This window comes from Protopterus annectens, chromosome 16.part0, assembly GCF_019279795.1.
Source record: "Protopterus annectens isolate FY-2018-M chromosome 16.part0, PAN1.0, whole genome shotgun sequence".
Classification (NCBI taxonomy): Eukaryota; Metazoa; Chordata; order Ceratodontiformes; family Protopteridae; genus Protopterus; species Protopterus annectens.
In genome coordinates, this window is record NC_056750.1 from 694,586,194 (window position 1) to 694,611,544 (window position 25,351).

Sequence of the window (25,351 nt, forward strand, 5' to 3'; positions counted from 1 at the left end):
GAAATCCCCGTTGCTTCTTTTTTTTTTTTAAAAAAAGCTAAGTTTGAAATTCAGAAAGTTCAGAGGAACGAGAGAAACAGGACAGAAATACAAGGAAAAATTAGGTACGTTTCTTTAGTTTTGTGCAATGTACCTGATTTTCCTTGTATTTTCTCTACCAACAGACATACCTCTCAACCACTTACCTCAAGAAAACTGGAAAGCCATAGCATATATTAATAGAAGAAAGTCTGGGTGACTGAACATTTCTAGTGGTTTATGAATGATTTACAACAGGCACGCTGGTTAGGCTGACCAATCAGCATGCACATTTTTGAATGTTAATGACCTGTCATTGTATAATATTTGGTAAACAGCACCTGACCTGTATTATTGACTTAAAATAGTACTGACAGCAACAGGTGTGGTTAGATTAACAGTGATCGTCCTTCATCAAAGCTGTACAAATAAGTGTTCCTATACACTGTCCAAAACTATAATTGTAAGAGTGGGTAGTTATCTGGGAATGCATTTTCTCATTAAGTAGCTTACCTGGCAGAACTAGGTACTATCCCATTAACTGCTGCTTTCCAATAGGTTGTATTTATTTGTCTGATTTAGTTTCAGTTTTGCTTCACATTCAAGGCAGCAACACATTATGAGGTGAAGCGAACCACTGAAAGTGTTTATAGCTTACCTCTAGGTGTTAAGGGGGTGGATGGAAGAATTGCCTACATAAAATCTTTATGAAAGTGCCAACTTACTCAATCTGTCTGTCTGATCATGTTCTCCTAAAAGTAAAGCCAGATAGATAAGCTATGACAGTGGTGGGTCAGCAGTGGTCACTCCCAACCCTCATGAATGTGCCCACAGGGGCTTGGGCCACTGCTTAAGTCTGGTTTGTCTGGGCCACAGTCAAGCATTAACCCATCTGACATGGTGCCAGCTCTCCCATTGCTAACTTAACTTTATGTCGTTGAGTATGACTTCTCAATACCCTTCCATTTAGTTGGTAGGCCATTTCACTGCTTATGTATTCCAGTCATGAGCTTTTGATTCTTAGACACGTTCTGTTGCACTTGCTTTTGCATGAAGCTTTAGTTGCCATTTTTGAAGCATCGCACCATCTATACCAACCCCTCTTTCATCTCTGTCTTTTTTTTTCCACATAAAAACTGTTGCATACTTTCTTTTGTATAGTGACAGGTCAAGAGGGCAACACATTATAAGGTGAAGTTCAAGAAAAGTTTTTTAAGCTAAGGTAATGTGAAATCCCAAAGACATATATTTCTCTCAGCTTTTCCTTTAATATTCCCTTCTATAATTGAAATATTTATATAAAGTCTGCGATTTAAAAACTATACAATCTGCATTCCTCTTAGTGTACATCATCCATCATCTGTATTGCATATTCAGTTGGAAATAAGCTATGTCTCTTCAGGGAAGTTTGTAAGATTAACCATTTCAGATGATGTCACGATTATTTCACTGATCATGTCATGAGTATGATATTGCAGAATGCAATGCAATTGTAGAAAAAGAGATCTTCAGTATGTCACAGAAGTATGCATAACAAGGTAGGAGAGACTTATAAAATGTGTTTCCTAACAGACAATGAAATGTAGGTGGCTTTAGAAAAAGGGTATTTTAGTATTCAAACTGCTCTTAATGAATCTGTGTTGAATATTGGGGTCTCTATTAGAACACCGAACTATCAAAATTTCGAGTGTTCTAATATCGAACCCTATTAATCAAAAATTTAAAACATCGAACGCACAGAACATCGAAAAAACATATGCACACAACACACGCACACCAAACAAACAGCAATCCGCACACATACACCTAAACTCTTACACCTAACCCTACACTAAACTATACATATACCACTAACTATCCACTTACCTTAACCCAAACCCTAACGTCTCTCACTATCGCACAGTCACCTCACCCGCCCCCTAACCCTAACTCACCTACCCCGCCCTAACCCCCATGTCCACACAATCGCACACTTACCTGAATCCGACCTGTAACTTTCCACCACAGCACTGAAAATACCGAAGCAACAGAAACAGACAACCAAATTCTTTCCCTAGGAAAAAAATTTGGTTTTCTGTTTCTTCGATATTTTCAGCATTCGCTGAAAACGGGTCGATATTAGAACACTCTAAATTTTGAAAGTTCGGTGTTCGAATATAGACTCCAATATTGACAGCAAAGAGTGTTTTATAATGGGTTGTCTTGGATAATCCATTTTAAATCCTGCAAACTCATTCCTGTTTTCCCTATATTTTGTATTCCTATTGCTGTCCAAAGCATATTTTCTCTCTCTCGGAGATGTTATGTGAGGTGAACTCTATTCCAATCATTCTACTCTATCCTACTCCCTCGTTACATCTAGTCTTGAAGGCTATTTTCTATGCACTGTTGCACTACTGTCATCCATGGGTTAACTACATCCAACTGGTTGAGAGGAAAGTTTTCCAAATTTCTCTCTTTTTTTTTTCCCTGATCTGCTCCTCAACCACGGAGCCTTCTCCTAGCCATTCAGCAGACCTAGTCATTTCTACTCAAGCAAGTGGAGAGCAATGCTGGAGTGGTGCTGCCATCCATGAATAGAACTATGTTCCTGGCCCTAAAACTCCAAGAATAGCAAGTGGGTATTCTCCCTGCAGAGGATGCAGTAAGTGTGATGGATATCATCCAGTGAACTACTCTAGGATCAGAAGGATAGTTTTCGGTGTTGACCTCATGCTTGTTGTTCAAAAAGTGGTGTCCTGCTGGATCAGGTACAATACTACCTTCCTCCTTGAATTACTTCAGAATCATATAGATGTGTAGATGACAGCACCGGAGTACTAGCTGTGATTTCTAGACAGGCCTGTAATGATGAATTGTTGTGCTTTTCAGTTTTTGCTGTTAGGTTTATGATGTATTTATTTATTATTTTTTTAATTTGTGATTCATATTTCCTACTGTAAATAGAGAGGAGTTGTGGTATTGTATGAGGAAGTCGGGAGTGTCAGAGAAGCATGTAAGAGTGGTATAGGATATGTATGAGGGTAGTGTGACAGCGGTGAGGTCTGCGGTGGGAGTGACGGATGCATTTAAGGTGGAGGTGGGATTACATCAAGGATCAGCTCTGAGCCCTTTCTTATTTGCAATGGTGATGGACAGGTTGACAGACGAGATCAGACAGGAGTCCCCGTGGACTATGATGTTTGCAGATGACATTGTGATCTGTAGTGAGAGTAGGGAACAGGTGGAGACGACCCTGGAGAAGTGGAAATATGCTCTAGAGAGAAGAGGAATGAAGGTCAGCAGGACTAAGACAGAATATATGTGTGTGAATAAGAGGGAGGATAGAGGAATTGTGAGGATGCAGGGAGTAGAGGTGGTAAAGGTGGATGAGTTTAAGTACTTGGGATCAGCAGTTCAGAGTAATGGTGAGTGTGGAAGAGAGGTGAAGAAGAGAGTACAGGCAGGATGGAGTGGGTGGAGAAGAGTGTCAGGAGTGATTTGTGACAGACGAGTACCAGTAAGAGTGAAAGGGAAGGTCTACAAGAGGGTAGTGAGACCAGCTATGTTATATGGGTTGGAGACAGTGGCATTGATAAAAAGGCAGGAGTCAGAGCTTGAAGTGGCAAAGTTGAAGATGTTAAGATTTGCACTGGGTGTGACGAGGATGGACAGGATTAGGAATAAATATATTAGAGAGTCAGCCCAGGTTGGAAGGTTTGGAGACAAAGCCAGAGGCAAGATTACGTTAGTTTGGACATGTGCTGAGGAGGGATGCAGAGTATATTGGGAAAAAGATGCAAAGGATGAAGCTGCTAGGTAACAGGAAATGAGGAAGGCCTAAGATAAGGTTTATGGATGTGGTGAGAGAGGACATGCAGGTGGTTGGTATGACAGAGCAAGATGCAGAGGACAGGAAGAAATGGAAACAGTTGATCTACTGTGGTGACCCCTAACAGGAGCAGCCGAAAGAAGAAGAAGAAGACTGTAAATTTGTCCTTGAAATGACGAATACTACCATTCTGTTTTTGATAGCATGGGCTGATTATCTTTAAAAGGGATTCCTCAGTCCTTTGTTAGGGAGGAGGTACTGGGTACCTTCACTGAATTCAGTAAAGGTCCAAACCACAAGATTTGTTTAGTTGAATGTCTCTTTAAAGAAAAGACAGAAACTAAACATGCAGTGTCTGCTGCCAGGAATCCTCAAATGGAATAGCAGGACTTCACTCAGGGCTTGTTCCATGTTTTGATAGAATTGAAGCCTCCTCAGGGGGTTTCAGTTCCTCCACCCCTTGGTCCTCTACCCCCAAAGGAGTAAGGGACCCTGTATCCTCAGCTGAGGATTCTGACTCAGATGAGAGCTGTCATTTTGGCTTTTCAGGCTTTGCACTCACTCTGGGTGTCAGGCCCCTTGAAGGCTTTTACAGACAAGCCCACAGTCATGTGGTACATCAACAACCAAGGGGGCATGATATCTTACCTTCTTTGCAGACTAGCACTTCAAGCCTGTGAAACAGCCATCAATCTGCAGATGACTTGACAGGCAGCCGACGTATCTTCATAGTACAACCCTGTGGCAGATTCTCTCAGAAGGTCCAGGACACAGCCTCATGAATGGATGCTTCACAGAGATGTGTTTCTGGACATAGTTCATTTGTGGGTATTCCTCAAGTGGATCTCTTTGTCTCCCCTCTGAACAGACAGCTCTCTCAGTTTTGTTCCAGAGTCTCAAGTACTTTGGCTTGGAAAGTGGATGCCATGTCATTTTCTTGGAAGGGAATGTTCCTTTATGCCTATTCTTCCCTTCTTCACAAAGTCAAGAAAAACAATCCAAACATCTTGTTGGTGACTCCCATTGGCCCAGACAGTAGTGACCACCTCTTATTCAATCTGGCCAGGGGCAGTCATTGCACACAGGACAATGGATCTCTCCTCCACTCTGACTTGTCCACTCTTCAACTGACTGTTTAGGATGGGGTTTTGATTCCTTTCTGACATAACCTTTCTAAGACTGTGCTTAGGTTTCTGCAGGAGGCCAGGAAACCCAGTACAAAAAGACATACAAGTCCAAGTCTGTTTGATGTCTTCAGTACCACCAGGATCCCTTTTCAGTGGGGGTCTCCTTGGCTCCTTCCTATATGTGTGAGTTGTTGCATTCTGGCTGCCCATATTCTTCAGTGAGCACTCACTTATCAGCTATTTCTGCCTGGCAATTTCTAAAAGGTGTCATTCATATCAGACCACCATGAAAGCCCATTCCTCCTTCTTGGGATCTTAATTTTGTCCTTGAAAAACTGATCCAGGTTCTTTTTGAGCATACTAACTACTCTTCTTTGCACCATAGCACATAGAAGGCTTGTTTTATTTGTTGCTTTAACCTCTGCCAGAAGGGTTTCTGAACTTCAGGCCTTGATGGCAGTCCCTCCCTTTTTGGTTTTCATAGAGGCAGGGTTCCTATCCATATTAATCCATCTTTTGTGCCCAAGGTGGTTAATGAACTGTCCCTTAATCAGTCTATCCAGCTTCCTTCTTTTTTTCCCCTCTACTGCGTTCTGCTACTGAAAAGATTCTTCATACCTTGAACTTGCACAGACCACTCTGATATCATTTAGACAAAGAAAAGGCCTTTTGTAAATCTGATCATCTTTTTGTTTATTTTCCAGGACCATTTCTTTTTTTTTATTCTTTTCATAGGAAATGTGTCTGTTTTTGTTAGGGCTTATTCTAGTACAGTATTTGCTTCCTTGAGAGCTTTCCTCAAGGGTTTAGACACCAACTCCATCCCTGGAGCTGCTGCTTGGTCTTCTGTTCACTCATCCTCCAAGTATTACAGATTGGATATCATGTCCAGGGCCAGGGCAGGTTTCACCAAGGCTATCCTGCATGGGTTTGTAGAGGGCTCCTCCCTTACCTTCCCCCCTACCTTCTCAGTAGCTTTTGTACTGTCCCAGAGGTGATGACTAGTGCAGCAGTGATATGTGAGGATATAGCACAGGTGTGTAAAATCTTGTAACGGTAGATGCCCTTTTTTTCACTGATGCAGTATTTTCTCTTGCCCTCTTACCATCTTTTCTTCTTTTACCATGGGTGGTATTTTCTTTCTTGTGAGAATTTCTATTTCTTGCCTTCCTATTTCTGGATGTACATATTCTCCCTTCCACTGGGGGGCTTGGTTCTCCTGGAGCACTTCATTTCTGGATTGAAAGACTACATATGTCACCTTTATGCCCCATGCTTGTGTGAGGACCATAAATCTGAAGTAAGATGCTCCTAAGTAAGAAAGGCTTTCGTATACTGGCTGGATTTTGGACTATCCTTGACAAGAGATCCTAGAGGTATCTCAAATCTCCACTTATCAAGCAAAGGGCTGCAGTTGGCTTGTTGGCTCAAAGGACACACGTAATGCTGAGGAAGATGGGAGAATTTTTGCTTGCTGCTCCATCTTTGTGGAACTCTGACAGTGACTGCCAATTAAAAGATAGACCAATCAGGATATTCTTTTCTAGAAAGACCCAGTTATTATTTTATTCAGCTACACCTGGTGTTGCCATCAGCAAATACAGTACATTCTGTTTAAGTTTGTGTGTGCATGTGTGTGTGTGTGTGTGTATATATATGTGTGTGTGTGTGTGTGTATGTATATATATATGTATATATATATATATATATATATATATATATTTATGGGTCTACTGAAAAAGACCAAAAATCCACTTGTTTGAAAATGAACAGTGGATTCTCGGTTACGTGAAACTGCGAAGAACGGTTCAACAAACCATTAAGGAACACACGTGCCGAAGCACACTACAGTGGGGAAAGGGAATTTCTGTTTCCCCACTGTAGTGTGATCTCGGAGTTGGTATATTTAAGTAGGGGGTGTGTGGGGGGCACAGCCACCTACATGGGTGGTGCAGGGGGGCTTGCCCCCCTTCAAAAACAATGTTACTGTGTTCTTTATCGTCGATGTTCACGGAAGTGCACTTTGCGTAACCGGGGGACTACTGTTTATATTTGAAGAAGTGAGTTTTCAAATATATACAGTAGACCCACACACACACACACACACACACACACACACACATATATGATATAGCTATACAGATAGATATACAGATACATAGATATAGCTATAGATATCTATATCTATATCTCTCTGTATGTATATATATATATATATATATATATATATATATATATATATATATACACACACACACACATGCATACATATATATGCATCTATATTTTTTTTACCTGGTTAATACTTTGTGTTATAAGATATTTTGAAATTCTGAAATGCAAGGAACATTTAAGATCTGGATTGAACTGAATGTCTTGAAGCAATGGCTGATACAGCTTTGCTAAAATGGTAAGTAGTTACTCAGGCATATTTTTCTTTGTTTCCTTTTTTAGTGTAAATATTCTGTCAACAAAGTAATAAGCCTTAGTCAAATATACATGCTACAATCTCTCACAGCCATCATATTGCTGAACTCTTCTGGTAAAAAATGAACAAGCTAACAAGCAGTATATTTGTCAGATGAGTATAAGCAAATTATTTCTCAAGGGACACTACATCTGGCCGCTGATATATAAAAGAAAAAAACGTGATGATAGGACAAATAAATGACTGCCAGATCCAAAAAGTGTAGTTTAGTGCTTTCATTTAATTTAATACAACGGACTTCTTCAGAACTTGACAACAATTTCAAAATCCACCATTTAAATACATCTTAATTGATTAATTCTTCAGTCAAAGTTGATATATGTTGTGCTCTCCCTTGTTACTTTGTGTAACCTGTTTGTAATTTCACAGTTGTGCAGTGACAGTTCCTGATGGATTGCCAGTTTCCTTTTGTATGATGTGGTACATTTAGATTACCACATAGTATAGCAGTGTGACTAGATCTCACAGAAGCCCTTTTCCATACACACAACATACTGCCATAAAAGAAAAAAACTTATAATGAACATGAGAAACGTATGAAATAAACCTGAAATCTGGTTGCTTTACAAACATGTCTGCATTATACTTCTCATATGTTTATCAAATGATTCCATCCAACGCAACACTGTGTGCTTTGTGATATAGAAGTGAAACCCCTGTTTAGAATTGAAGTTTAACATCTATTGTCTGCTCAAAAGAGTGATAATGTTCTATACATTTTTACAAATTATGCAAGCACTGTACATACAAATGCTGTGGTAAATATTTTCGACATTGCTTTCAGTACACAATGACTAGATGCTTCTAACAATTCAAGTACTTTATTTCAGCAATGTCAGAAGTGAAAAAAAGAGTTATGTGGAGCGTGATCATGTATAAAGTTTTATGGCACCAGTTTTAACAATATTCAGTCTATCAAACTGATAGTGAGCCAGTCATATTCCAACATTTCCTGCTCATAAACCTTGGAGGGGAGTGGGGGTGGCATTTCTATTTGAAATTAGAGGAAGTTATCCGAAGCAAGACTACAGATACAGAATAATGAAAACCAAACGTGGGACACTAACATTGTAGACCCAAACTTGCTAGAAGAAATACTGTTGGGTTACTTATAAAAATGACACAATATAAGTTAAAACAGTTAGATCTGAATTAATATTCAATAAATTGAAGTCTAAAGCACATAAGGGCAAATGAAAATTTGAATATAATTGGCAAAATGTACACGGGAAAGTACAAAATCCTGTTACAGACACATGATAAACTATTCAGATACTAACATGAATAAGTACCTTTTTGACAAGAGATACTAACCAAAGGTATATTATTAACATATATCCAGTTGATCCCTGTCACTTTATCGAAGTTCCAAAACTCTGAAGACCATATGTCTGAAGTTTTGGAACTCCAAGCACTTTACATTGAGATCGCTGTATAGCGCGGAACTCGGGATATGCCATTTTCTTCGCTATACTATGATCTCAGAGTTGGTATATTTAAGTAGCAGGAGTTGTGGGGAGCTGTAAAAACATACAGGTAAGTTGTTTTATTTTGAAATACGACTGTAGAACACCAAACTAATACATGACAAAAGGCCAGATCCAAAAGGAAACCATATACTGAAAAACTGTTTAATAAAACAAAACTAGGCACAAAAACAAAACTCTTTTCTAGTGCTTCGGCAGTAAATGCCTTCTAGTACAACATCAAGTGAAATTAGTGCAAATAAATATACTCAAAGAAATTGCCATAAATTAATCAATTAACCTATTACATAGTCAAACTATTATCTTAAAATGAGCCCATTATAAAACATTAAAATGGAAATTCACAAAAAGAAAAAAAACTAAATCAAAAGTTTCCATGTGCATTCTGCATTGACCCATTAGGGCTTACGCTACCATATTTAAAAATATAAATACTTTCTTTATGCAAAAGCCTGTTTTATTGTTTACATTAGAATCACCAACATAACAGATAATTTGTTCTAAAATGCTTGCTTTTAGAAGCTCAGGGTTATTACAGATTACAGATATTATTGGTCATAGTAAGTTTGTTAGACCTGTAGATAATTTATGTAAAGCTATGACTATGCTGGGAACTAGTGCTTGTACTTGATGTTTGGTATGTAGGTATTTGGTTAGTTTTTTAGACATATTAATTTTATTCCTTTTAGTCCTAAGGGACATTTTTGCTGTTTATCATCCAATGTTATGTATGTTCTTGGATGCTCCTGCAGTATCTTTTATATAGGGGAAACTAAAAGAGTTTTCAAATTGAGACTGCAGTAGCACATTAGGGACATTAAATCAGAAAAGATTCAAAGTCCAATTTTTATGCATTTTAAAGCATTTCATAATAGTAACCCTGAGCTTCTAAAAGCAAGCATTTTAGAAAAAAATATCTGTTATGTTGGTGATTCTGATGTAAACAATAAGAACAGGCTTTTGTATATAGAGAGTATTTATATTTTACAATATGGTACCGTAAGCCCTAATGGGCTTAATTCAGAATGTACATGGAAACTTTTGATTTAGCTTTTTTTGTGTGAATTTCCATTTTAATGTATTATAATGGGCTTATTTTAAGATAATAGTTTGACTGTGTAATAGGTTAATTAATTGATTAAAGCATGGTAATTGGAGTATATTTATTTGTACTAATTTCACTTGATGTACTCCTAGAAGGCATTTACTGCAAAAGCGCTAGAGAAGAGCATTGTTTTTTGTGCCTATTTTTTTTTTTTTTTTTTATTAAACAGTTTTTCAGTGTATGGTTTCCTTTTGGATTTGGCCTTTTGTCATCTATTATGTTGTTTTATTTTATTTTTTGTGTGTTTTTTATTGTTTTAAAGTTCCAAAACTTCGGACATATATGGTCTTCGGAGTTTTGGAACTTTGGTAAAGTGATAGGGATCCATTTCCAACACATGAGCAAGCATTAGACTTTTGTCTAATGCCTTTTATGAAATAGCCTTTGGATGTACAAAGTGCCCTATAATAAGAGATGAGTGTGTTGCTGATTGTTTACATAAAATAAAAACAAAATCATCAGCAGTGCTCTCTGTTTAGCCCACTTATTCTAACAGACATTAGAAAAGTATTATAGGCCATTATGTTGGAAGCCTCAAATGTTGCAGGAGTTGTCAAGTGAGATGACCTAGGAAATTCTTGGAAATATATATTTTGATTAGTTGTCTTGCATTTTAGGAAAATGCTTTGAGAGATCACTTCTCAGAGGTATCGCACAAAGTGTTTTTCTGTTAATGGATATTAATCTGTGCGTCTGTAGTTAGGGTTGGCCCTGCCTTTGAAATTTGATACATTTCTGTATAACAGATATCGATGCCGTAGACGAAACTATTTCTATTGACATCATATTTATTAACTTGGCAAATGTTTTTGGTATTGCCCCAAATACACTAATTTTATAAACTTTGCATTCCAGGGCTATAAATGCACATATAATGAGTTGGATCCAGACTTGGTTGAGGAACAGACACCTTTATATAAAAATCAGATAAATTCTTGAGTTTCATTAGCAGCTTAGGTGTCTAAAAGTGTTGGCCAGGTAGGATGGGATCGAGTAGCTTTTGACATTTTTTTCCATCCGGGGGGGGGGGGTGTTGAAACAGCACAGGCTCACCTCTTAAATTGTACCCACTGAATAAAAGTCTGCAAGCATGTGCTGTCTATATACTTATGCACACAGCTGACAGAGAATGCAAAGACATTCTCCCTGCAGGAGTCCTCCACTGCAGATCTCTGACAGCTTCTGTGCAGGGTGGGGGGGGGATCTTCTTGGGAGGGTAGGCTATTCCACATTCCAAAATGCTGTCCTACTCCCTTATATCTGACTATTGCTGTTGAGATGTGAAAGGACAAATTCTGCATCTTTGACAGACATGAATGGGACATAAGGCCGTTTACTTTCATGGGTGTACCCACTTTAGCTCCATAGAAAGAATGGGCCATTTGGGTAAAGGCAGAGGTACCATCAAGCTGGTTTTGCAAACAATCTGATCAGTTTCCACTTTTCTTTCTATTCTGATGGGAGTGCCTTAGGATTTGGTGTTAGTCCTGTTATTATTTAATACCTTTTTCACCACCATACTGCCACCTAGTCATTGGTCATATTTATGCTGAAAACTTTGTGGATAATGCCAAGGTAACTACTTTGGTTGCATTTGTAAATATATATGGAAAGATGTAGGAGGGCTATATCAGCTACACAAGTAGGCAGAAAACAGTGATATTAAATTTAATTAGAACAAATGCAGTATTTTACACCTGGGTTTGCATAACCATTAGCATCTGTATGCCATTTGATAATGACTTGTTACATGTAGGTACTTAGGTTACAGACTTCGGAAATAGACTACAAATGACCTGAGCTGCAATGTTAATGCCAAATTAAATGTTAAGAATGCTTTATTTATCATCAGGACAGTACTATGAAGAGTTTTGTGCTTTGATTCCCATTTACATCTTAACTTTGGTTAAAAAAGATGTTTATCAAATTTATCACTGCTGCTGCAGCTTTATCTGTATGGGTTATGTGTTGCTAAGAATATAATAGCTGGCCAACTTCAAAAGCTTAATGGCACCTTCTGCCCTCCCAAACAGTTATTCAGCTCAAGCATAGCTGATGAAAAGTAATGCTTTGAGCAACAGTCCCTTCACAGCTTTCCTGCTACTGAAGTTCACTTCTCTTTTTGGATTTTGAGGCTCAACAGTCAGTTAATGCCATTCCACTGCTGGACCCGTCAGGTAAAAAGCCTTACACTTTTTAATTTTATGACAGAATCTGAACTTATTCTGTGAAATGTATAATTTTAAGCTAGGAAAAATGGTGTTGGAGTATGTCACGTGACTTTTAATAATGTTTATTCAGGAGTGTTATTTTTACTAACTTGTGGGCAAAAAGTTGTTAAAACTATGTTTTGTTTTGTTTTTTGAAATACCTTTATTGAATTATCACTTGTCACATAGACAAATTTATATTCATATAAAAGTAATCACACTATAATTAATATAAACATTTTACTTCACATATATTGCTATATTTCATATTAGCTAAGCAACATTACATAAATTATTCAATTACTGACTTTTTTTAAACAAGAAACATCTTTATTAAACCATCACTTACTACATAGTCAATCATACATTTATACAAATGAAAACAAGCCACACTAACACAATCCCAGTCACAAGCATTTTACATCACAAACCATATTGACACACTCCCAGTTATAAACATTATAAATCCCTTATAATCTACCCCATCTTTTTCAGTCGACCATTACATAGCTCATTTAAGTCCTGCTGCCTTTTAAACCTCATTCCTCCCTTGTATGTATTGTTCCCACAATTCCCATTTTTCCTATGTAGTTTTCTCTTATCCTTTTCTAAAGATGTCAATTCCAGTTGTTTTATCTCTGTTACTATAATGACTACTTGTAGTATAGTTGGTTTAGATTTTGATTTCCATTTTCTAGTAATTGCATTTTTGGCAGCCACCATTATTAGACACAGCAAGGCTTTACCATGCCTAGGCAAGTCTGATTCTGTATCTTAGCTCAGCAAAATCATCTCCTTCATCAGACTAATTTTCCCACCCAGCATCTCTGACGGTGCATCCCACAGGGAATCCTTAAAGTCTTCCAATTCACCGGACTTCCAGAAAACATGTTTCCAATTATCTCCTTCTTCCCTGTGACACCTCCAACATTTGCTGTCTGCCTGAGGAAAAATTCTCTGGAGTCTACTTGGGGTATAGAAATATCTCTGCAGACATTTCCATACAAAAGTTCTAAATCTTCTAGATTTTGTTGCATAGTTGGGAGACATAGATATGTCCTCCCATTGTTTATTTGTGAATTGCTAATCCAGTCTCTCTTACCAATGCTTTCTAACCTCCTCTCATTGATTCTTAAGGCTATCATGTAATATTTTATATGCTCTACTAATTATTCCTTTTTAATGGTAGCTTCTGTTCTAGATTCTACTAAAAACTCTACCAAGGTTGGTCTTTCAGTTAGGACCCCCCCTATATTTCTTTCTCTTTGCCTATACTCTGACATCAGTCCTTGATAGGGAAGGCAATCTCTAACCTGCAGTCCAAATAAATTCTTGGTGTCTTCCCATTCTGCCATATTTACCTCTCTAGTTATTTGCTGCCAATGTCTTGGTTTCTTTACCAGTTTTTCCAATAAATTCCAGCCCTGCCTTGCCTATTGTCTGTATCACTAATTGCAGTCATCCCTATTGGCAGAATCCCCTTTCTCCAATCCTGTGTTGGCTTACTTCTTACAATACTTTCTTATACTTTATGGATATAATATTCTGTATGATTATTGTTATTCTCCTTAAAGGCCTGCATCCATAATCCCAATGTCTCCTTGTTTCTTGAGCACCCCCCATTTCATCATCATCCCTTTCCATTTTGAAATCTAGTTTTCTAGTTGTGCTATGTATTGAGTCTTAACTGTGTAGCTCTGAAATACTCCTTCAAATTGGGAAAACCCAATCTACCATGTTCTACTTGAAGAATCAGCTTATCCACTTGACTCTTGCTGTCTTCCCCTCCCAAATAAAGTTCTTCAGCCCTTTATTAATCGCTGTCCACAACTTCTCCTCTGGTTGATAAAAATATGCCTGACCTGTGTATAAGACTAAATGGACTAAAAATATTTTAATTGATTGTATCTCATTATTCATATCCTTGTAATAAAGCTTCATTTTTTCAATTTTTGTATTATCTTTTGTTTAGTCTCTTCCCACTTATCCTTAGCTGCCACACTATAATCATTTTCAGCCATATTCCTAAATACTTAATTTTATCATGTCCCCATAAATATGGATATTCCTGAACCAGCTTGTGTGTGTGTACATAATTTACTGCTGTTGCCTTTGTTTTAACTTAGTTATTTTTTTTTATCCTGAAAAGATCTGAAACTGTCTCAAAATGTTCCACTATGTTTCTTTGGTAAAAGTTGTTGTTTTTCTTTTGGGGCTGCGCTAAGTGCTTAAAATGATTTTCACAGTTTTTTTATAGAAAAATTTACTTTTTTAGTATTTACCAGTTTTACCACCAACTGCTGCAAGGCTTACATGGGAATCCAGCATCTTGTTTGGCTTTACTATGGAGCAACCTACCAGTTCCTTGATTATTCCATTTTCCATCCAAAAAAGAATAAAAAAATAACAAACAGCCTTTGCCACTTCACTGGGCTACCAAAGTGCCCCAGCCACAGGTGTCATGGCCTTTTCTGACTCCTTAGACCATTCATCTTTTTCATTGTTTCCCTCTGAAGCCACCATGGACCCAGGGGTTAGACACAATGTCTACAGCTGTTGGAGTACCTTATGTGGGCAAGGAAGAGCCACTCTTGTTGATCTTGGAAGGAGGAGCAGGGAATATCTATCTAGTCAGACTAGAATGTCTGTCCCTAGACAGGTTTTTACATGTCAGAAGTAAATCTGCTTCTTCAGAAATTCCTATCAAAAAGAAATAGAAAATTAGAGACACATCTTCCCCTGTCTCATTTACTTCTGACAGGAGTGCTTTATCGAGCTTAGCTGAGGTTTTAGTTCAAGCTATTGATACTTGCAGTTGTTATGTTTCTGTTAAAAGAAAGGAGGATTCTTTATTTTCTGTAGATATTCAAGAACTCTTTAATCTTGTAAAACCTTTAGCTAATTACATTAGACAAATACTTATATTAAGAGATACACTATTAATAATGACCTATCCCCAAAGATACAACTTTTTGCCGATCTATTATTAACCAGTGGTGATATTGAGTCATCTTTAGACCATTTACTTAATACAATAGCTTTATTTGAAAGCCTATCAGGTTTAAAATGTAATCACAATAAAACCCAAACCCTTTTAATAAACTAGAAAGTCACCAGCAAAATGAGAAACTACAAACACTTTAACTGGGACACAACACAAATTAAATACTTGGGTATCTTTATTAACTAATATTTTAATGATACAATCTCCATAAATTATAAAAAACTTAAACACAATTACAAATCTCATAGATAACTGGAATAGATTTTTTACATGTGAAGATAGATTAATTTTAATTAAAATTATATTATTACCCAAAAATCCTATATAGTAGTCAGTCCTTGATTATCCCCCAACTTAAAAAATATACTCCAAATTAACACTATTTTATTAAAATTTCTTTGGTATCCAAAAAAACCCAGAATATCCTTACAATGACATACTGCAAGCTGGGAAGAAGGAGGCATTAGTTTCCCAAATTTTGAATTTTATTTAAATGCAGTTATCTTTAACGTGGTTTTCTTATGGGTAAGTCCCTCTTACTCTTCATATTGGAAAATAATGCATGAAACAATATTTTCTGATAACAAAACACTATTTGGACCTCTTATTAAACTAAATAGAAATATTTTTATATGGTCTTTAAAAATATATACACAAGGTAACAAACATAAACTAAAATCCTTCTCTTTAGATAATCATATACTAATGAACTTTAAAAGATTCACCCAATCTAATCACTCAGTCAAAAACATATTAATATCCATCTTTTCAAATTCTTATACTAATGAATGCTTAATCTCCTTTGACCCCAATAAAATGTATGACTTTAAAGAGAGGAACTTACTCTATTGGAATCAGTTTTTGTCTATAAATAAAGTTCATTCATCTAAATATCTAATTGCCAGATATAGCTTAAATAACAGTAATTGGCTTAACATACAGGCCTGTAGGGATTTTTTTTTTTTTTACAATAAAATTATTTTATCAGACACTCAAGGTAATACACCAAAGCTTTGGAAATAATATATAATATTAGTCAGGTCACTGCTGAAAAAGGGCACCAGCCCAGCCAGTCTAACCCGGTCAACAAATGTAAAATAAATAAAGTAAATAAATATTATAAATGGCTCTCTAAGAGGTACCTCATTCACACATTTGATTTATAAAACTATCAGATCTGATTTTAACTTCATACATGCCTCTTACTGGAACTACTCCACAAAAATTAATAATGAAGATTCTTCAGAAAAACAACAATCTCCCCCTATTTGAAGATATACACCTGAAAAGTGTTTCATAGATACTATTTAATACCACAAAAAAATTAGCACAATAGCAAAAAAATTATACAAAAAGCTGAAAATGTAATGAAAAAAATGCTCATTGGTATCATATGATTGTTAAATGTAAAATGTTATCTTTATTTTGCATTGGATTTAGAAATTTCTGTTGTGCACTGTGGAATAACAAATGTATAATTTCTGATTCACTCATTTTATTTAAAGTACCGATTCCAGAAGTTATACCCAAAACTCAAATACATATATTATGGTGAATACTTGTAGCAAGAAAATTGGCAAAACAACTCTCCTGTTTCCTTTAATCGTGAGTTTGTTTATTTAGCCAAGTCTTTGTATGAAAAAGAAATTTTAAACATAAAGCTCAGAACAAAAAATTCAATGCGTATATTAATTGCTTGGGAAAAGTTGCATTCTTTACTGCTAAAACTTTAATTGATTTCCTGTATGTATATAGAAATGTATTATTTTGTTATGGACTTTATACATAGTTTCTTTTGTTACAATTGTAAATATAATGTTGCTTTATTGTTCTTATTAAAATGAAATATATTGTTAGAAAAAAAAAAAAAGATTTTAAACCACAAAATGATTGTGAAGTGATGACTTCTGTTTTTACTCCTTAGGTTTCTGATTCTGAAGTAAGTGCTGCTTATGCCAGTCATTTTCAAAGATTGCCTTTTTCTGAGGCTAATTCTAGAAATAAATTAGTTGTTTCAGTGGGAACATGATGGCATTCCACTGTCTTTTATGAATTTGTATGCTTTACACCAACTGGAATTTCCTGAACCTATGCCATTTTCTCTTGTTCTTCCAGCCTGACAGCCATCCTGCTTCCCCTATGAAAGCAGAAAGATTGCATAAAATACCAGAATAGTATAAGTTTTTTATATTCTAACTCCAGTTCAGACCCACAAGTGATGTTTCTGGTAATCCAAGCTGCTGTTAAACATCTGGATAATGCAAGTTCATCCCCTTTTGATAAGGATTGGAAAGCTTTTGATAAATTTGGGGCAAAAAGTGTATGCTTCTGCAACACATGTTAAAGTTTATATGTGCCACCTTTGAGAACATGAGAAACATTATGGTATAGATTTGCCTTTCTCTGGGGGAAAAACATCTTTGTATAACCCAATTGCTTATGTCTCAGTTGACTACCAACTCTTAAAAATGTACTTCAGATTAGGCTAAAGCCATTTTCAGTATTGCTTGGTTGTTTACTCAAAACCTTCATGAGAATGTTAAAGCTAAAATTTTCAGTTAGTTTTGGGCCATCTACTGTAGAAGACCTGAAATATGTAATATGAGAGGCAAACTAATTCACGGAATTTCAAAGATTCCAAGAGAACAGCCAAGGACCGGGGAATATAAATATTTAATCCAACTGCAGCCCAATCGAAGATAAACAATCGCACAGTCCACAAAATACAATTTTTTTTGGCTGTGGTCTCTTTTTTTTTGTGGTTTTTGAATTTCAAAGATTTCTCATCCTACTTTCTCCAAGTTTGTATCTGGGTTTAATGCTGCTTCCACAACATTTTACAAAAAAAAAAAATGAGCAGGCACAGCATGTTGCTGGTAAACAACCTTTTAAAAGGCAATCTCACTGATGTTACAAGAAGAAGAAAGGAATACTCCAGAATAAAGATCAGTCTAGCATCTCTGATTGACTATATCCAACCCCTTACCACTTCCCAGCACATTAAGCCTTCAGTCCTTCCCAAAAATCTGAACCTCAATTCTTCTCTTTAGCAACACTTAGTTTCAGACGTACAGGTTCCAAAAGGGACTCATTGTGGACACAAAAGGTACTGGAATCTCTCTCTACTTTTCCAGGTATTTTCCTCATCCACCAGCTCAAACATCTCTATTATTTTCTCTCCTGTCATTCAGCATCTGCTGACTCAGTAGATGACCCAAAGAAAAGTGGTTCTCTCTTCTATTGTAAATGGTGAACAGCAATTACCACAATCTTTCTCACAGACTGGACCTATTCACACAAGACAGGAGGTGTGTGATGTATCACAACTCCAAACAACTACAGCTAACTGCCTGGGTTTTAGCTTTAATACCTTTTATACAGCTATTTTCTAGGGATGTGCTGCAGGTATTAAATGAGGTAAGAAAATCTACTTCTAGAAAATTATATATTAGAAAATGAAATGGTATTCCAGTTAGTGCCAAAACAATAACCAGGACCTTTTAAGGCTAGTGATTTTCTGGTCTTACATCTATGTGAATTGCAATCCCCTGACCTACCTTAGTCTACCATCAATGTATATTTGTCAGCCATTTCAGGATGTCTGTCAACGGTCCCACCTCTTTAAATGTAATCTCACATGAAAGTATTTTTGATCCATACCAAGCCTCCTTGGGATCTTAATTTTGTCTTATTAAAATACCTTCTTGTGCCATTTGAATGAGTTCATCAGATGGACCTGAGGTCATTAGCACATGAAAACAGTTTACTGATTGATCTAACATCTGCAAGAAAAGTATTTGAGTTGCAAGCTCTTATGGTGGATCAGTTTTATCTAATTTTCCACAAAGATAAAATTTCCTGAAGAAGTAATCCTTCATTTATCCCTAAAGTGGTATCTGAGTTTACTTTGAGCAAACCAATCCATATCCTTGTCTTCTTTCTAGAACCTAAAAATGAAGAAGGGATATCCCATACCTTGGATGTCTACAGACAACTCTGATATTGTCTTGACAGAACTAAAACTTTTAGGAATTCTGATCAGTTATTCATTTTTTGTGAAGATAATCAAAAGGACAACTGTATCAAAGACGACTATTTCCAGATAGTTGCCTCATAATAACCTTTTGTTATACCCAACTAAACAAGACGATTCTATGCCAGGCCATGGCACATTCTACCAGAACCTTAGCTTCCGCTGCAGCTTTTAGAAAAGTGTTGGATTCCAGAAGTATTCTAGAAGCAGCTACTTGTTCCTCTTTATGTACATTTAAAAACCTCTACAGCAAAGTTCTTTCTCCAGATCTAGAGCAGGTTTTGGTAGAACCATTCACCAGGTGCTCCTTTATCTTCGTCCTTCAAACCATGTAGGTAAGGACACTGCAGCAGTAATGTAAGTAAAAAAAAAAAAAAACAGAGAAACTAGTGGTCTTAAAACTCTGTCAATGAGCCGAGTCACAATAATTCCCAAAAATCATGAAACCCAGGTAGTGTTTCTAAGCAACAAGCCTTTATTCATCACAGACAAGCAATCTTCAGCAACAAAAATCAGAAATATTTTACATTGTTAAATGTTGCAGCTTTTAAACACATAGAAGTAGGTGTGGAAAATATACATATTGTTTAATTTTAAACTGGTCTATTCATGGCAAACAATTTATGCAGGGTCTCTACATTCAGTCTCAAGAGTCAAAATAATTTCCTTTGTGGCGTCCTGTTTTTCTTTGTTGTGTTTTATAAGCAAGTCTATTAGTTTGAAACTAACTTCCTTAAGAATGTCTGTCCATTCCTGCACTAGTCCTTCATGCACATTGTTCCACATTCACCTTTTATTAAGTCTCAGTCCCCTAGGTAATCTTCTTTTATCTCTTCTCTGTTCTAAATATATTTTCTGTGAGAACTGACCTTGTAGCAGTTTAAGTTGGTTTACTAGCTTTACAAAATTATCAGAGTTCATATTCACATTATTACCTTGTGGGTTGTCATTCATAGTAATGTTGGGGTGCTGACCTTTGTCATCCCATACTGGCACAGCCATTAGGTCTCAAAACTGTGTATTCTCCATGTTGAGAAGAGCCAATGAAGTGGATTCCTAATCACAGGATCATAGGAGATTACAAGGCTATCAACCCGGAGGTCATTTCAAGCCTAAGCATTTCATCCCAGTGTAATATCATAGAAATGCTAGTCAGTACCCAAGATTGCATTTAGTAATGACTGCCATGTCCAGGAGGGTTGTGCGCACTATCCCCGGTAAGAATTTACAGTGTCCCATCCACTCATCCAGGTTACTCTTAAACAGTGTCCTAGAGGTGCTCTGATTCACATGAATTTGTAGCCTGTTCCAAAGACACAGCAGTCACTGGAAAATAAATTTGTCCCTCAGGCATGTTCTATTTAAGTTTCAGGCATTATTCAAGTCCATGAAATGGGTAGCCTTAGTCCTGTTTGATTTATAGATATGCAGCAAGTTCATTAGGTTTGGGTCTGAGATTGCTCTGTAAGTCAGGCATAAGTCTGCCTTAAGAAGTTTATATTATACAGAGTATAGTGACAGGGACTTGGGTCGATCTGTGTAAGGCATTTTCTGGAGTCCCTTGATCTTCTTTGTTAGAAACCTCTGAGGTCTCTCCAATTGCTGCAGGTGCTTTGTATGGTACATGCCAAATAGTGTGTTATACTGAGTTATGGGCCAGATTAGTACAGAATATAAAGGGGTTATAACCTCTTCTGCTCTTGAAGTGATGCCTTTACTAATCAAGTGTGCTGTATAGAAAGCCTTCCTTACTACAGCAGACATGTGGTGGTCAAAGTTAAGGTCGCGGTCAGCTTGTGATCCCATGTCCCTTACCACTTCTTGGGTACTTAGGATATTGTTGTAGATTTGATAGTGTGAGGGAACATTGTTTGTGCTGAAGGGAATGATGATGCATTTATTTGCCTTCAGTTTGAGACTGTGACTAAGACACCAGTCGTTGGTCTGTGTGAGACCCTCCTGAAGTAAACAGACATTATTTGGGGATTCAATAATAACACCCGGTTTGCAGTCATCCACAGACTTGGTCAGCCCCAATCCCCTTAGTTTTGACATTAACTTCTGAGAAGTATGTACCAAACAGTAAGGGGGCCAGCACTGAACCCTGTGGTACCCTACTAGTAATAGGTCTGCTGGCTGATGTGGAGTCATCCACTTTGATAGTGTGTGTCTTGTTTATGAGCCAATTGGCAACCCATTGTACAACAAAGGGGATTACATTCAATTTGCTATGTTTATCGGTATTGCCTGAGTGTGGGATTGTGTTGAAATCCTTTGCCAAGATGAGGTATGCTTTGTGCACATATTTGCCTTAGTCAATGGCCCTGGTCACATTTTCACAGAAATACACCAGATTTAACAGGCAGGATCTGCCATTGACGAAGACTAAATGAGTAAGATCCAGGATTTGGAGGCCATCTATGTCTTTATGTATGAGGTCCATAATGATACGTTTAATGGCCTTACAGATGAGGCTAGTCAGGCTTATGGGTCTGTAATTCCCCCAGGTCTGTTGCTAGGCCACCTTTGTGGAGGGGAATAACTGTTGCTGTTCTCCATTCCACAGGAACAAAGCCTATGGTTAGACTATGATTGAAAAGGGTACTTTAAGGTGATCATAGCTCTCAACCTGTTAGTGAAAAAATCTGGACAAAGCCTGACAGAATGGGGGACAAAGGCTCAAAAATAGGGACAGATTTTAAATATTGCTCTTATAAACTTAGAAAGTTGCTAGAATGGGATTTGTCATAGCGTGCATTTTTCTGATGGGTATGAAGTCATAAACACAAATGTATATCATTATTTAGTGATGTCAAGTCCTCAGATCATCCCAATAGTTTGCCAGATTTGTTGTCAGATTTAACTAATGAGGGACCAACAGTTGCAGAAGTACATCTGTTTGACATCTTAGTGAGGGCCAGATCAAGTTTGTCTGTTCATCTTGTCGGCGGTATGCACAATTTGTTCCAGGGCATTTGAATTAAATTCAATGAATTTTTGCACTAGTGAGTTAGGGATAGCATAAGTTTTACAGTTGTTGGTGGGATAATTGAAATCCCCTGTGATGATAGGAGGTACTGCCAGCCATGCTGGGAAGAGTAGGACAGTGGATGTGTAACATATGCCAGCACAGCTAGCTGGAGTTCTGTAAGGAATTGTATGTCATTTGTATATCAAACTGATTTATACATATGCTTGTGTTTATAAAAGTATTTGTAAAGTTGCTTCTGTTAAAATATCTTAACAGTGGGCCCTGCTGGAAAGAAAAGAAATGTACATTTATTATTGAAACTGAATTAAATGTATATGTTTTAACAGAGGATACTGGGAGAGAAGAAGTTAGTCGCAATCCAGCTGAATCAAACTTTGAAAATAGTAAGAAATTAAAAATTACTGGGCCTTGGCCATAAAGATATTATCTCACAGTTTTGAATGAAGCCAGAAACACACGGTTTCTAGGAAGTATGGCTTAGTAGCTCTCTAGGAGTAGAAGTCTTAACATGGTTTTATGACTGGCAGAAGCAGATCTGAGGAAAGCTCTATCTGTGTGTATAGTGACACATAGGTGCTAAACCATGGCAGCTTTTAGAAGTGGGAGTGAATGGGAACCAGAAGTCGCATGACCCAATGTATATGATGGCATTCAGTGCAGAAATAATGTTTTAGTATTAGAGGAGACTGAAGTCTCCACAGCATTCTGTTCTTGGAACCTGGCAAAGGAGGAAGACCACGCACCCACTTCATCTTGCCTTGCGCTAGTAAGTGATCAGGAACTAATACTCTTTAGATTAGTCAGGAAAATATCTGTGTGAATCATTTCAGATGTGTTATTTTTAATATTTACTGTGATTGAAACTACTGTAACTAGATATTTAGTATTTTTATGTCCATTTATTTATTACTAAGTATATTTAAACTTGTCATTGTGGCTAGTCCTTTTAGAAAAATATTTACATTTTGAGAGAATTTGCATATATTTATTTGGTGGTAACTCTGGCCACTCCTGAAAGACTTGCTGTTTGTCACCATTACCATTTATAATAATATTAATTTCACTCAGTATAACTGGATACCATTTCAAGAGCCTTATAGTAACTGACTTGTGGCAGTGACTCGACCTTATAGTCTAGCAAAGTTGGCAGAGTGGGTAATCTGTGCCAGCCTTTCCCAGGTGTGTGTGTGTGTATGTGAAAATTAAATCTCAAAGGGTGTGTGTGTGTCAGCTACTTGGAGCAGGGACATGAAGCACTGGTTTTACCTAGAGGGTGCTGAACACATCTGTGCCAGTGGACAGTCATATTGTGGACCTAGGGAAAGACAGATATAGAGAAATCCAGACTCTGTGCTGAGTGTGTGCCCTGTGTGCTCTTAAGGGAAATTGTGCTTGATGCAAAGGGGTCTGCATCTGGAAATAGTTAATGTATACATTTGCATTCCAAGCGAACGTCCTCTCCAGTGTCATTGGTGAGGATTCAGGTTACTTGATTGCTGGCCCAGAGTGGGGCCATAACATCCCCATAACCTGAGTGTTCAGTAATATTTGGATTGTCTCCAGTTTAGTCAAGTAAGCTTTGTGCTTGTCATGACCGATGGAAGGGGATATATATCTTCCTATGACTTGAATGCGGTCTTACCCACCGTAACTTGAACTCGGCATAACTCCATGGAGTTGTCCAGTCTAACTAAACAGGAGGTGAATTTATCTCGAATGTAGATAGAAAGACCTCCTCTTTTGGTTATCACATGTTCATTTTGCAGTCTCAGGTGTGGAAGGCACTGGAGCCTTGCAAGGCCGGTGTTTCCTCTAAGGCCTTGAACCATGTACCAGAGCAAATACTTGTGCACAAAACCGTAGATCACAAATATAAAAATAATGCACAAGCACAGGAATCTGTCTAGTTCCAACCTTACCCCCATTAGTGTTGAGAAAAAAAACCAGAGAAACTAGTGGTCTTAAAACTTCATTGATAAGATCAGTCACAACAATTCCCATAAATTATAAAACCCAGGTAGTGTTCCAAAGCAACAAGCCTTTATTCATCACAGATAAGCAATCCTCAGTAACAAAATAAGAAATATTTTACAGTGCTAAACATACTAACTTTTATACACTTAGACATAGATGTGGGAATATATATATATATATATATATATATATATATATATATTATTTAATTTTAAACCAGCCTGTTCATGGCAAACAATATAACCAGGGCTGTAAAAAGTAAATTTTACAACAGCAAGTACCCACCCCAACACACTACTACTGATTAGATCAAACTAAATCCTAGTTAAGGAGAACACTGTCTATATATTTGCAGCCCACATTCCCAAATCAGGTACTAAGAAAAGCATAAGATATATATATAAAAAATTACTTTTAACTAAAATCACTTTTGGCTAACTAATCTTCATCAGGTCTATAACAAGAGCTAAAATCATATACAGAGGTAGATTAGCAAAAATAGTTAACTTGACTGACAAAAGCAATACCACATAGCCATTTAACCATATATATATATATATATATATATATATATATATATATATATATTTAACTAGAACACTATAAATATGAATATAAATAGATATATATCTAATAATACCTGATATGTATTATTGTGCATAAAAATTATTTAGAAAAAATATTTTATTTACAGCTCAGAAAAAAATGTCAGTGTTTTTGTATATAAACTTAACATGACAGTAGATGTTTGAATGATCACTGCTGCAGTAGCCACTCATTTCCTCTGCACCCCTTATTTTGTTTTTTTGTTGTTACCAAGGTGACGACCTTTGTGCTTGTATTGCACTCATTGACCTTTTTAGCCTTCCCTCCAACACACACACACCTCTTCAGTTGGCATGAAAGCCGGTACTCAAGCCACTCTTTTTCTACAGCTCTGGTTGAGGTAATTAATGGTTTAGTTCTATAGAATGTACCCTGAAGCTTTGGAAGCTGGCCAGTTGTTATATCCTTAGCAAGATATAAACTATTTAGCTAAGGCTACTGCAGCAGTGATCAGTCAAATATCTACCATCGTGGTGTGTTTACTTCCACAGCTATA

At 37.0% G+C, this 25,351-nt stretch overlaps 1 protein-coding gene across 2 annotated transcripts in view; it reads right to left on the reverse strand.

Annotated features, from left to right (window-relative positions):
• Positions 1–25,351, reverse strand: part of CPNE6 (copine 6) — an 886,978-nt gene that overhangs the window by 147,851 nt on the left and 713,776 nt on the right. The gene's annotated exons all lie outside the window — the stretch shown is intronic.